Source organism: Lolium perenne, chromosome 2, assembly GCF_019359855.2.
Source record: "Lolium perenne isolate Kyuss_39 chromosome 2, Kyuss_2.0, whole genome shotgun sequence".
NCBI lineage: Eukaryota > Viridiplantae > Streptophyta > Magnoliopsida > Poales > Poaceae > Lolium > Lolium perenne.
In genome coordinates, this window is record NC_067245.2 from 86386668 (window position 1) to 86398538 (window position 11871).

At 37.0% G+C, this 11871-nt stretch overlaps 2 long non-coding RNA genes across 2 annotated transcripts; both read left to right on the plus strand.

The window, feature by feature from the left end:
• Nucleotides 1-3241: 3241 nt before the first annotated feature.
• LOC139830084 (uncharacterized) lies at nt 3242-6078 on the plus strand. Its single transcript, XR_011750913.1, has 4 exons — nt 3242-3496; nt 3582-3753; nt 4785-4845; nt 5860-6078. It is a non-coding gene; the product is annotated as an uncharacterized lncRNA (long non-coding RNA).
• Nucleotides 6079-8705: 2627 nt separating this feature from the next.
• LOC127333168 (uncharacterized) lies at nt 8706-11665 on the plus strand. The gene is made up of 4 exons (XR_011751758.1): nt 8706-9073; nt 9159-9330; nt 10371-10431; nt 11447-11665. It is a non-coding gene; the product is annotated as an uncharacterized lncRNA (long non-coding RNA).
• Nucleotides 11666-11871: the final 206 nt, after the last annotated feature.

Genomic DNA, 11871 nt, shown 5'->3' on the forward strand with positions numbered 1-11871 from the left:
AAATAAACTCCAGAAGAACGACTCGAAGTCTAGTCTTATCACGAACTCTACTTGAAGAGTGTTTAACTGGCTATAGAGGCTATGAATAGATTCTAGCTAAATAGGAGCTAGGTTTAGGAAACTAGTTCCTTTCTATTTCTAAGCTAGGTTTTATCCTTGTTGGATGTGGTGTTTGACTCTTCTGACAGGTTCCTGTCCCTTGAAGTAGTTGTTGACTCCTTGGTCTTCGAGTTGCAGTGCAGATCCTCCATTGATGCCTCCATATCTAAGCAGGGGATTTAAGAGTGGGATGAGTACGAGCGTACTCAACAAGTTCATTATAGGAAAGAGGTGTTTAATGCACTAGCTACAATATTAGACCAGAAAGTCTAATATCAATGCAGGTTTTGATAATCATTTCTTCAAAAGGTTGCTTTTATTCAGAAGAACTATGTCCGTCAACCTTCACCGGTTTACTAGAACTTCGTGGAGTTCCTTTCCGGTAGCGTTCACAGTTCCATATCCCAGAACAGGGAGTGACAGGTCACGATTCATTACACTCTGCAGAGGTGTGTTGCTTTACCCATAAGAGATCTTAACCTTGGTGCCAACTGAGTCTTGTTCTCGTCCACACTTCCTTTGGTGTGAGGCCGGGTATAAGGTCTAGCCAATCATGCTCCTCCGCTACCTCGAACACCCACCCTTTGTTGCACTCCCCGACCATGGGTCCTCGCCGGTGCACTTATACCACTTAAGGATGGCCCCTGACCACGACGTCAATTCAGGGCTCTACCATAAATTCCTTCGCCGTAGGTGCAACCCATCATATACCGCATTACCGTGGGGACTTCAACGGGATCCCCACCCTACCGCTTGTCTCTCGAGATTAAGTGTCTACGATAAGCGCATCCGTTGATGAACGAGAGGTGGAAGCACAACTGACTACTCCGTCCCACTCCAGATCTTATGGTTAACACGGGAATTACGGCACAAGAATCAATGGACGACATTTGTTGTTTAATCCTAGATGAATATAAACCCTTTCAATGGAACCTCCACCATATCAACACATACCATGGTTCCATTGCCCACCACATAGTCATATTCATAGTTATGAAAATAGTACTTTTGCTTTCATGCAAGAGTGATAAGTATAGTACTTTGTAAGTAATTTGGTAAAAATACTCAAATGACATGAGCAAGCGATGAACTTGCCTTTCTTGACTGCAAGATTATGCAAGCAAGGTCTTCGATACGCAATAACTCCAAATTCTGAAATATCATCATCGTCCGGTAAGGACGATGTTTAAAAGATTGGCAAGGATGCAATAATGCATAAGTATGAGATGCAATCACTCTAACGTGACCTAACCCCGATGATTTAGGATTAGTGAGTTGGTATGATTGGTGTAGGATGTGTTGCACTTTTAGAGTGATTCACAAACAAGATTCTTATTAAGGTTTTGTTGTCTTAGAACCATAAGCAAGTGGTAGAATGCATAGTAACAATCATATACACCAAAGGATAGTTGTTGTATAATAAGTAAGACAGTTGTCAATTTTAAGTTCTATAGTGTATGATTGATGATTACTTATATACTTCAAAAGAATAACTTTTGAAGAACATGTTCTTTAATAAAGAACAAGTATGATAATTAGGGTTGTGGAGTTCTATGGTTTACTATGGTTTCCAAATTAGCTTCTTAAGTAAGTAGTAGATGGATCCCAACAATGTTCGATTCATCCATAGTTACAACTTGCAGGATTGAGTTAAGCCTAAGTGCATTGAGCAATTTATTATAAATAGTTGCTATCAAGATTGGTATATCTTGCTGGTGCTAGGTAGCTAGGGTTTATAGGTCTTGTTAGGTAGGGTTGATGAATAATCTATATTTACTTCAAAAGAATAACTTTTGAATAACATACTTCTTAAGGAATAAGAAGTATTACAATGAAGCTTGAGGTTGTCTAGGTTTTCCTATTGGATCCACTAAGTAAGGAATAATTAGTTCCTAACTATGATGTTTCATAAGTATCCAACACTAGTAGGGTTTAGTGTGTATGGAAGATGATACACAATGTTGGCATGGTTGATATTAGGATTCATCACAATGGTGTGATGCTAAGCATGGATAGGTAAGGTTGATGTCTCTGAGGATTGGAACTAGGGTTTATATTTGGTGAACCCTAGTTGATCATCTAAGTTAGATGAAGATGAACACATGAAATACACATCTTATTAGTGATAGGTCTTCTACATTTTATGTGGACAGGACAAGTATCTAGGTTCTATATGGTTCTGTGATTTAAAAGAAAGTAGGATGATCACGTGGTATAACCTAGGGTTTAGGTTTAGGACAAATTAGGATTCATATGGATTAATGGAGCTAGAGTTCTGTCACATCCCGGAATTTTCTAAATTTCGGAATGTAAAATAAAATTTAATTTAATGCTTGATTGATTGAACTTGATTGAAAATTCACAAAGAATTAAAACTTTTTAAAGTTATTTACTAATTAATTTCAAAATAGTGTTTTCAAAAAAAACTTTTAGTTTCAAAGTATTCAAAACCAAACGTATCTTTGTTTTCAAGGTTTTCAAAATCCTTAATGCATTTTTATTTGAGAAAACAAAACGTTAGAAAACTCTATTTGTAAAACATTGCCAAAGTAGCCAATTAGGCTAAGTGCATATAATTATTATTTATTTTTACAAATGGATTTTAAATAGGTTCTCTGTTATCCTAAAACAATATTTTGATTTTTACAAATTTTTATAAACTTGTTTGGTATGTGTATGTTGAAACTATTCACACATAGTCATAATGGCATAGTAGTAATAAAATAATATAAAATAAAAATTTATAAAATTTAAATCCTTTTATTATCCTATACTGAGCAATATAATTTTACAAACTCGTAGAATTTCGTTTCACTCAAATCGGAATTATGAAACTCATTTTATAAAAGAAACAAGTAACAGAAAAAGGAAAAAAAAAAGAAGAAATCGGGCCGGCCACCCGGCCGACCGGCCCAGCAGGCAGGCCAAGCCCAGCCGGACCGACCGGCCAGGTCAGAGCGATCGATCGAGCTCGGGTTCATCCCTGTCACGAAACTATTTTCGTTTTGGCAACTTATCTCTACTTAAATCAACTTTTTTTAAGCTACACAACTCCGATTTCAGATCCGTTTGTTTCTACGCGTTCCTAACTTCGAGCCCCACCTTTTCCACCGACCTATGGTTTATATCCACCAGACCGCAGTTTCGTTTTCCCTTTCCTTCTCTCGAAATCCTACATCAACGAAATCTTAACTCGTTGATTTGACCACCAAAACTACCTCGAATCGCCTCGGGCTCTACGCGAAAGTTGTAGATCTCGTCGAGATCTTTCAATCCCGACCAATCTCATCTCTTTTCATTAACCATACACGGATAATTTCGCATCGCAAGGTGTCAGACCTGACAAAGGGAATCTTCAATTAGTTCGTGCTCGTTCCACGAAATCCAAATTCCTTTGGTGAGTATGTAGATCTGATCATCCTCTACAACTTTCATGTTGAAAGTTTTTCGATTTGACGTACGGATTTATCGCTCATCTACAGATCTATTTCGAGTCAACCGGAGCCAAATCGAGTTTCAAAACCATCTCGAATCGTCATGACCTCAACACGGAAGTTGTTCCTCTCGTCAAGATCTTTCAATTGCCGCAAATTTCACCTTGTTTCGTTCACCGAGCAAGGAGAAAATCGTGTTGCAAGATTCAGATCTTATAAGGTATAACCCAGATCTTGTCAAACACATTAATCCGTTGTGAAAAGTAATTTGTGCGTTAGATAGATCTATTAATTCTATACAACTTTGATGTAGAAAGTTTTTCCATCTGAGCAAATTTTTCTGTCAACTTTATGACATCATCATGACATCAAGATAATCAACTCGGCTCATTAAAGTCAAATCAAGTCAAAGATTTAAGATCAGATCAATGCAGATAATCAGCAGTACAGTCAGCAGTCAACTATACAGTCAGCAGTCAACTATACAGTACAGTCAGCGTCTCAGTCAAACTCGGTCAAACTAATTTTAAATGTAGATTTTAAATATCAGATTATGTGTCTAACTTAGAAATTCATTATAAAATCATCCAGAGGTCCAAAATTTACAAACTTTATATCGTTGGAAAGCTTATAACATGTAGAATCCAAATATGCAAGAATACTGTATATGTTATGTATTAGTTTTCGAATCATAATTCAAATGATTTAATTAATCCTTTTTCACTATAAAAATTATATCAAATAATATACTAGTCCAAATTTAACAAATTTGTACTTTCTGGAATCCTCAGATCATGTACTTCATCTTGGTATAGGAGTTGTACAACTTTGACACGTGCACAAACTTGCTTTAGTAAAATCTATACAAATCAGTAATTTGACGATAATTCAAATTGTATAAATTATTTTTGAATAATTCCAATTGGTCTAATCTTGTACTACTGTAACCCAGAGAAGTCAAGTTCATATTTTTACAACCCATAATGCTTGCTGTAGCTAATTAATATGGTTGTATATGTAAAGTAAATACTCGATTAATGGTCTTCTAAATCAAATTAAATGTCCAGAATACTTTATTAACATTGCACATATCAGAGAGCACCTAATACAACATATACACACTACCTCTCTTGTGAAATAAATTGGTGCATAGCATGCATGCATGTCTATGATTGTTCATATCGAATGTTGTTTGATTTTGTTGTTGTTGTTGAATGGTGTGTTTATGTTGTGCTATATTTTATATTATAGTTCGTACGGAGAGGCACGTATTTTTGATTAAGAGAAGTGAACGCGCTTCGACTACCAAAAGGCAAGTGACGCTCAACTTCCTACTTATTTCTATTAAGCATTAGTGTTTTCAAACTAGTATGCATGGTAGGATTTTGTTTTCAAAAATTATGCTATGCTTATCAATCCTAGTAGTGTGTAGTCACCCTTGAACCATTGCTAGTATCCTTAGTATGCCTAGCAAATAACAAAATGCCACAGCTGTTTTGATTATTTTGGATTGTGAGTATTGAGAATTAAAAATTAATAACCCTAAATGAAACACACAGGTGGATTGGTAAATGCTTGGAGGGCGGCTACTCGGGACCACATGACTCTGTCTAGTTCTTGTCATGTGGTTGTCGTTGCCGGAGGGTACGCATATGTTGAGTGGCTACTCAGGGCCACATTGTGGTTGTCGTTGCCTGGGAGTGCACTTGTGGTTGGCCACTCAGGATTAAAGAGGTTACTATGTCGTCCATGTTTAGTTAGCTTCCAGTGCAACCTTATGGTATTATGGGCTCTGCCGGGATTAAGTAAGTTGTGAGGTCCAACTTGTTTGCTAGACATGATGATGTGGCTTGCAACCAACGGGAACGGGTCTAGCTAGTATGGTTGAAACCTCCTTCTGAAAGATCTTGTCTCATTCTTCTCTTGGGAAGGGTGGGTCGTAAGGTGAAAGTGCACAACCTCTCGAGAGTAAACCTAAGATCTTAGCCGTGTCCCCGGTTACGGACAATTTGAGCTTTCTAGGCAGGGAATGTACGGAAGAATCTCATCACCTTTTATGAATAAGTTAAAATTTGAGTAGCAACTGTCGGATAGTACATGGGAGATGTAACCATGATACTGTTTAAGACATCATTATGAGTTTTGCAAAATGTTTTGATTTGAAATAAAATGTAGGATAAAATTGGCTTTGTGTAAATTTGCCTAAACTCCACTTGCCAAATATCATGTAGATAGCTATGCCCAAAACATCCACCATATAAGTGTCATTTGCCAGTACATCATTGTACTGACCTCCATTCGTGGGGCTGCATATTCAAACGTGCAGGATTTTCTGAAGAGAAGTACGTGGTAGGATCTCGAGTCTACATTCCAACATGACTGCCTGTGGCACATGAAGATGATGAAGGCTCATTGCTGATTTACTTTCCGCTGAGTTTATTCTGAGCTAGTCCATGTGACTATGCAATTTGTAAGGTTTTATTGTACCCTCTGGATCAACGATGTAGTAATTTGATACTATTGCAATGATTACTATATTTTGTAATGTGTGTGCTATCAGTGATCCCGGGAATAGCACTATACACAGGTATCTTGCCTTTATTTAAAGGTAGGGTGCTACAGAATGGTATCAGAGCATAGTGTTGCCTGTAGGATCGAGATCCTAGGTTTGGATTAGGAATAGGAAGACCCTAGGATGAAAATTTTGTCTAATCCTATTTCAATCAAAAAGATGTTTGGCTTTTTGAACCTCTTGTATTCTCATCTACTTCATCTTTAAAATTGTTTTTTTTTCTCTCACCTTAGATGACCACCTTATCAAAACTATCAACAAGGACAGATGATGACCTTGTGCCCGAAGTGAGGGACTGCTGCTTCATGTGATTTTCTTCGACTCCGCAAGAAGTGTTTCATGGAAGACCAATGAAGAACTTGAAGAAAGACTTCAATGCGCAACACACGAAGATACACCGAAGGAGTAGAATAGAAACTTGAAACTTCCAAAACAGAAATAGACCAGACCACCATTAACTCTCTTTTTATTGAAACAACGCTAGCATTAGAAAGTATTGATCTTACCAAATTGAGGTATGACCATACTAGTTTGTTTGTGTTTGAAACATGTTGCTTGATGCTTGTTAGATGTTGTTTGTAAGATGTTTTGACATGATCTGTTGTGTTTGAGTAGAAATCTTCTTTAGACCTTTCTATCTATTCTCATCTATACTCAATCCAGAAATTGTTTTCTCGGCAAATCTCCATGAAGACAACTTTAGTATACCAAGCTTGATATTTCCTAACAAGATGAAGCATCGTAGAGTGGGAGATACGCAAAACCCTAGTTAGGAATCGATAGAAATGTTTTTCAAAACAGTTCAGTAATGGGGATTGAAACATTGATTCAAATCTCCATGGAAGTTTATTTTTTATTTTTTATCAAACTTGTGAGGTTGACCAAGTGTTAGAATACGAGATTCAATAAATCAAATACGGAGTAATGATTTGGTTGCAGGATGGATTGATCGCCCTTCCTACTACTCTTATTATTCACTTTCGTAATATTGACCTTGCGAATCTAGAGTGACACACCTACAAAAGAGATGTCGGCGAATAAGCCTAAACCCTAGGGTGAATAATTATTATACCCTTATAGTAGGCAAGTGCTGCCAAGCGTAGGACTACGGTGAGTTTGAAGACCCAACCACTAGACGAAGAATAGCGGAAGATTGTCGATGACACCGACATGATAGAATATGAAGGATGCCTTGAAGTAATCTCGTGTTGGTCTTTCTTTTGACCCAGGGAGTGAACCTTACTTTTAAAAGTAGTTCAACAACCAGCCATTTGGATTAGGAAGCCCTAATATGAAGGAAACCTATTCGACTCACCTTAGAGACATATGCGCTTCACTATATGTGAATAAACATTCGCCTGTTGGATTTAACTTAGAATCCCTAAGCCAAAGACGTTTTCCAAATACGACCTATTGTCAAGTCATATCCTCGGATGTGCCAAGTCATATCCAAGATGAGCTTAGTCTAAACCTAAGACCTAAGACTACCTACAAAAGCTTCTTTTAAAGGGTGGTAGAAGCCATACCCTTGGATTATGCATAGACACCAGACGGTACTTGGAGTAGGTATCACAAAGAGATCCCCAAGAGTATACCCAAGTAAAGGATAATACCCATGAGATGAGTACCCTCATAAGAATGGATACCGTTGATGGTATGACCGCATATGATTTAGTGTAACGTTTTCAAAGCCCAAGGATAACTTTCGAAATCTCCTCGGAGATGTTTGAAAAGAAAGCAATAGTGAGCAAGAACCTATTAGAAGACGTTAACCCAAACCTTTTTCTTTCTAGCCTTTCTCAAATCTCGAGGACGAGATTTCTTTTAAGGGTGGTAGTCTGTCACATCCCGGAATTTTCTAAATTTCGAAATGTAAAATAAAATTTAATTTAATGCTTGATTGATTGAACTTGATTGAAAATTCACAAAGAATTAAAACTTTTTAAAGTTATTTACTAATTAATTTCAAAATAGTGTTTTCAAAAAAAACTTTTAGTTTCAAAGTATTCAAAACCAAACGTATCTTTGTTTTCAAGGTTTTCAAAATCCTTAATGCATTTTTATATGAGAAAACAAAACGTTAGAAAACTCTATTTGTAAAACATTGCCAAAGTAGCCAATTAGGCTAAGTGCATATAATTATTATTTATTTTTACAAATGGATTTTAAATAGGTTCTCTGTTATCCTAAAACAATATTTTGATTTTTACAAATTTTTATAAACTTGTTTGGTATCTGTATGTTGAAACTATTCACACATAGTCATAATGGCATAGTAGTAATAAAATAATATAAAATAAAAATTTATAAAATTTAAATCCTTTTATTATCCTATACTGAGAAATATAATTTTACAAACTCGTAGAATTTCGTTTCACTCAAATCGAAATTATGAAACTCATTTTATAAAAGAAACAAGTAACAGAAAAAGGAAAAAAAAAGAAGAAATCGGGCCGGCCACCAGGCCGACCGGCCCAGCAGGCAGGCCAAGCCCAGCCGGACCGACCGGCCAGGTCAGAGCGATCGATCGAGCTCGGGTTCATCCCTGTCACGAAACTATTTTCGTTTTGGCAAAACTTATCTCTACTTAAATCAACTTTTCTTAAGCTACACAACTCCGATTTCAGATCCGTTTGTTTCTACGCGTTCCTAACTTCGAGCCCCACCTTTTCCACCGACCTATGGTCTATATAAACTCTCCACCAGACCGCAGTTTCATTTTCCCTTTCCTTCTCTCGAAATCCTACATCAACGAAATCTTAACTCGTTGATTTGACCACCAAAACTACCTCGAATCGCCTCGGGCTCTACATGAAAGTTGTAGATCTCGTCGAGATCTTTCAATCCCGACCAATCTCATCTCTTTTCATCCACCATACACGGATAATTTCGCATCGCAAGGTGTCAGACCTGACAAAGGGAATCTTCAATTAGTTCGTGCTCGTTCCACGAAAAAAAAATTCCTTTGGTGAGTATGTAGATCTGATCATCCTCTACAATTTTCATGTTGAAAGTTTTTCGATTTGACGTACGGATTTATCGCTCATCTACAGATCTATTTCGAGTCAACCGGAACCAAATCGAGTTTCAAAACCATCTCGAATCGTCATGACCTCAACACGGAAGTTGTTCCCCTCGTCAAGATCTTTCAATTGACGCAAGTTTCACCTTGTTTCGTTCACCGAGCAAGGAGAAAATCGTGTTGCAAGATTCAGATCTTATAAGGTATAACCCAGATCTTGTCAAACACATTAATCCGTTGTGAAAAGTAATTTGTGCGTTAGATAGATCTATTAATTCTATACAACTTTGATGTAGAAAGTTTTTCCATCTGAGCAAATTTTTCTGTCAACTTTATGACATCATCATGACATCAGCATAGTCAACTCAGTCTGGTCAAAGCTAAATCAAGTCAGCGGTACGGTCAGCAGTACAGTCAGCGGTACAGTCAGCAGTACAGTCAGCAGTCAACTGTACAGTCAGCAGTCAACTATACAGTACAGTCAGCGTCTCAGTCAAACTCGGTCAAACTAATTTTAAATGTAGATTTTAAATATCAGATTATGTGTCTAACTTAGAAATTCATTATAAAATCATCCAGAGGTCCAAAATTTACAAACTTTATATCGTTGGAAAGCTTATAACATGTAGAATCCAAATATGCAAGAATACTGTATATGTTATGTATTAGTTTTCGAATCATAATTCAAATGATTTAATTAATCCTTTTTCACTATAAAAATTATATCAAATAATATACTAGTCCAAATTTAACAAATTTGTACTTTCTGGAATCCTCAGATCATGTACTTCATCTTGGTATAGGAGTTGTACAACTTTGACATGTGCACAAACTTGCTTTAGTAAAATCTATACAAATCAGTAATTTGACGATAATTCAAATTGTATAAATTATTTTTGAATAATTCCAATTGGTCTAATCTTGTACTACTGTAACCTATCCAGAGAAGTCAAGTTCATATTTTTACAACCCATAATGCTTGCTGTAGCTAATTAATATGGTTGTATATGTAAAGTAAATACTCGATTAATGGTCTTCTAAATCAAATTAAATGTCCAGAATACTTTATTAACATTGCACATATCAGAGAGCACCTAATACAACATATACACACTACCTCTCTTGTGAAATAAATTGGTGCATAGCATGCATGCATGTCTATGATTGTTCATATCGAATGTTGTTTGATTTTGTTGTTGTTGTTGAATGGTGTGTTTATGTTGTGCTATATTTTATATTATAGTTCGTACGGAGAGGCACGTATTTTTGATTAAGAGAAGTGAACGCGCTTCGACTACCAAAAGGCAAGTGACGCTCAACTTCCTACTTATTTCTATTAAGCATTAGTGTTTTCAAACTAGTATGCATGGTAGGATTTTGTTTTCAAAAATTATGCTATGCTTATCAATCCTAGTAGTGTGTAGTCACCCTTGAACCATTGCTAGTATCCTTAGTATGCCTAGCAAATAACAAAATGCCACAGCTGTTTTGATTATTTTGGATTGTGAGTATTGAGAATTAAAAATTAATAACCCTAAATGAAACACCTGGGTGGATTGGTAAATGCTTGGAGGGCGGCTACTCAGGACCACATGACTCCTGTCTAGTTCTTGTCATGTGGTTGTCGTTGCCTGAGGGTACGCATATGTTGAGTGGCTACTCAGGGCCACATTGTGGTTGTCGTTGCCTGGGAGTGCACTTGTGGTTGGCCACTCAGGATTAAAGAGGTTACTATGTCGTCCATGTTTAGTTAGCTTCCAGTGCAACCTTATGGTATTATGGGCTCTGCCGGGATTAAGTAAGTTGTGAGGTCCAACTTGTTTGCTAGACATGATGATGTGGCTTGCAACCAACGGGAACGGGTCTAGCTAGTATGGTTGAAACCTCCTTCTGAAAGATCTTGTCTCATTCTTCTCTTGGGAAGGGTGGGTCGTAAGGTGAAAGTGCACAACCTCTCGAGAGTAAACCTAAGATCTTAGCCGTGTCCCCGGTTACGGACAATTTGAGCTTTCTAGGCAGGGAATGTACGGAAGAATCTCATCACCTTTTATGAATAAGTTAAAATTTGAGTAGCAACTGTCGGATAGTACATGGGAGATGTAACCATGATACTGTTTAAGACATCATTATGAGTTTTGCAAAATGTTTTGATTTGAAATAAAATGTAGGATAAAATTGGCTTTGTGCAAATTTGCCTAAACTCCACTTGCCAAATATCATGTAGATAGCTATGCCCAAAACATCCACCATATAAGTGTCATTTGCCAGTACATCATTGTACTGACCTCCATTCGTGGGGCTGCATATTCAAACGTGCAGGATTTTCTGAAGAGAAGTACGTGGTAGGATCTCGAGTCTACATTCCAACATGACTGCCTGTGGCACATGAAGATGATGAAGGCTCATTGCTGATTTACTTTCCGCTGAGTTTATTCTGAGCTAGTCCATGTGACTATGCAATTTGTAAGGTTTTATTGTACCCTCTGGATCAACGATGTAGTAATTTGATACTATTGCAATGATTACTATATTTTGTAATGTGTGTGCTATCAGTGATCCCGGGAATAGCACTATACACAGGTATCTTGCCTTTATTTAAAGGTAGGGTGCTACAAGTTCCTAATGGAATTAGGGTTTTAGGTTTCACACGAAATTATGAAACTACTATTTTATGTATAATGGAACTAGGGTTTCCTAATCTACCATATAGTTCTTAAGGTAATAACTTCATTATAAGGTTGAAG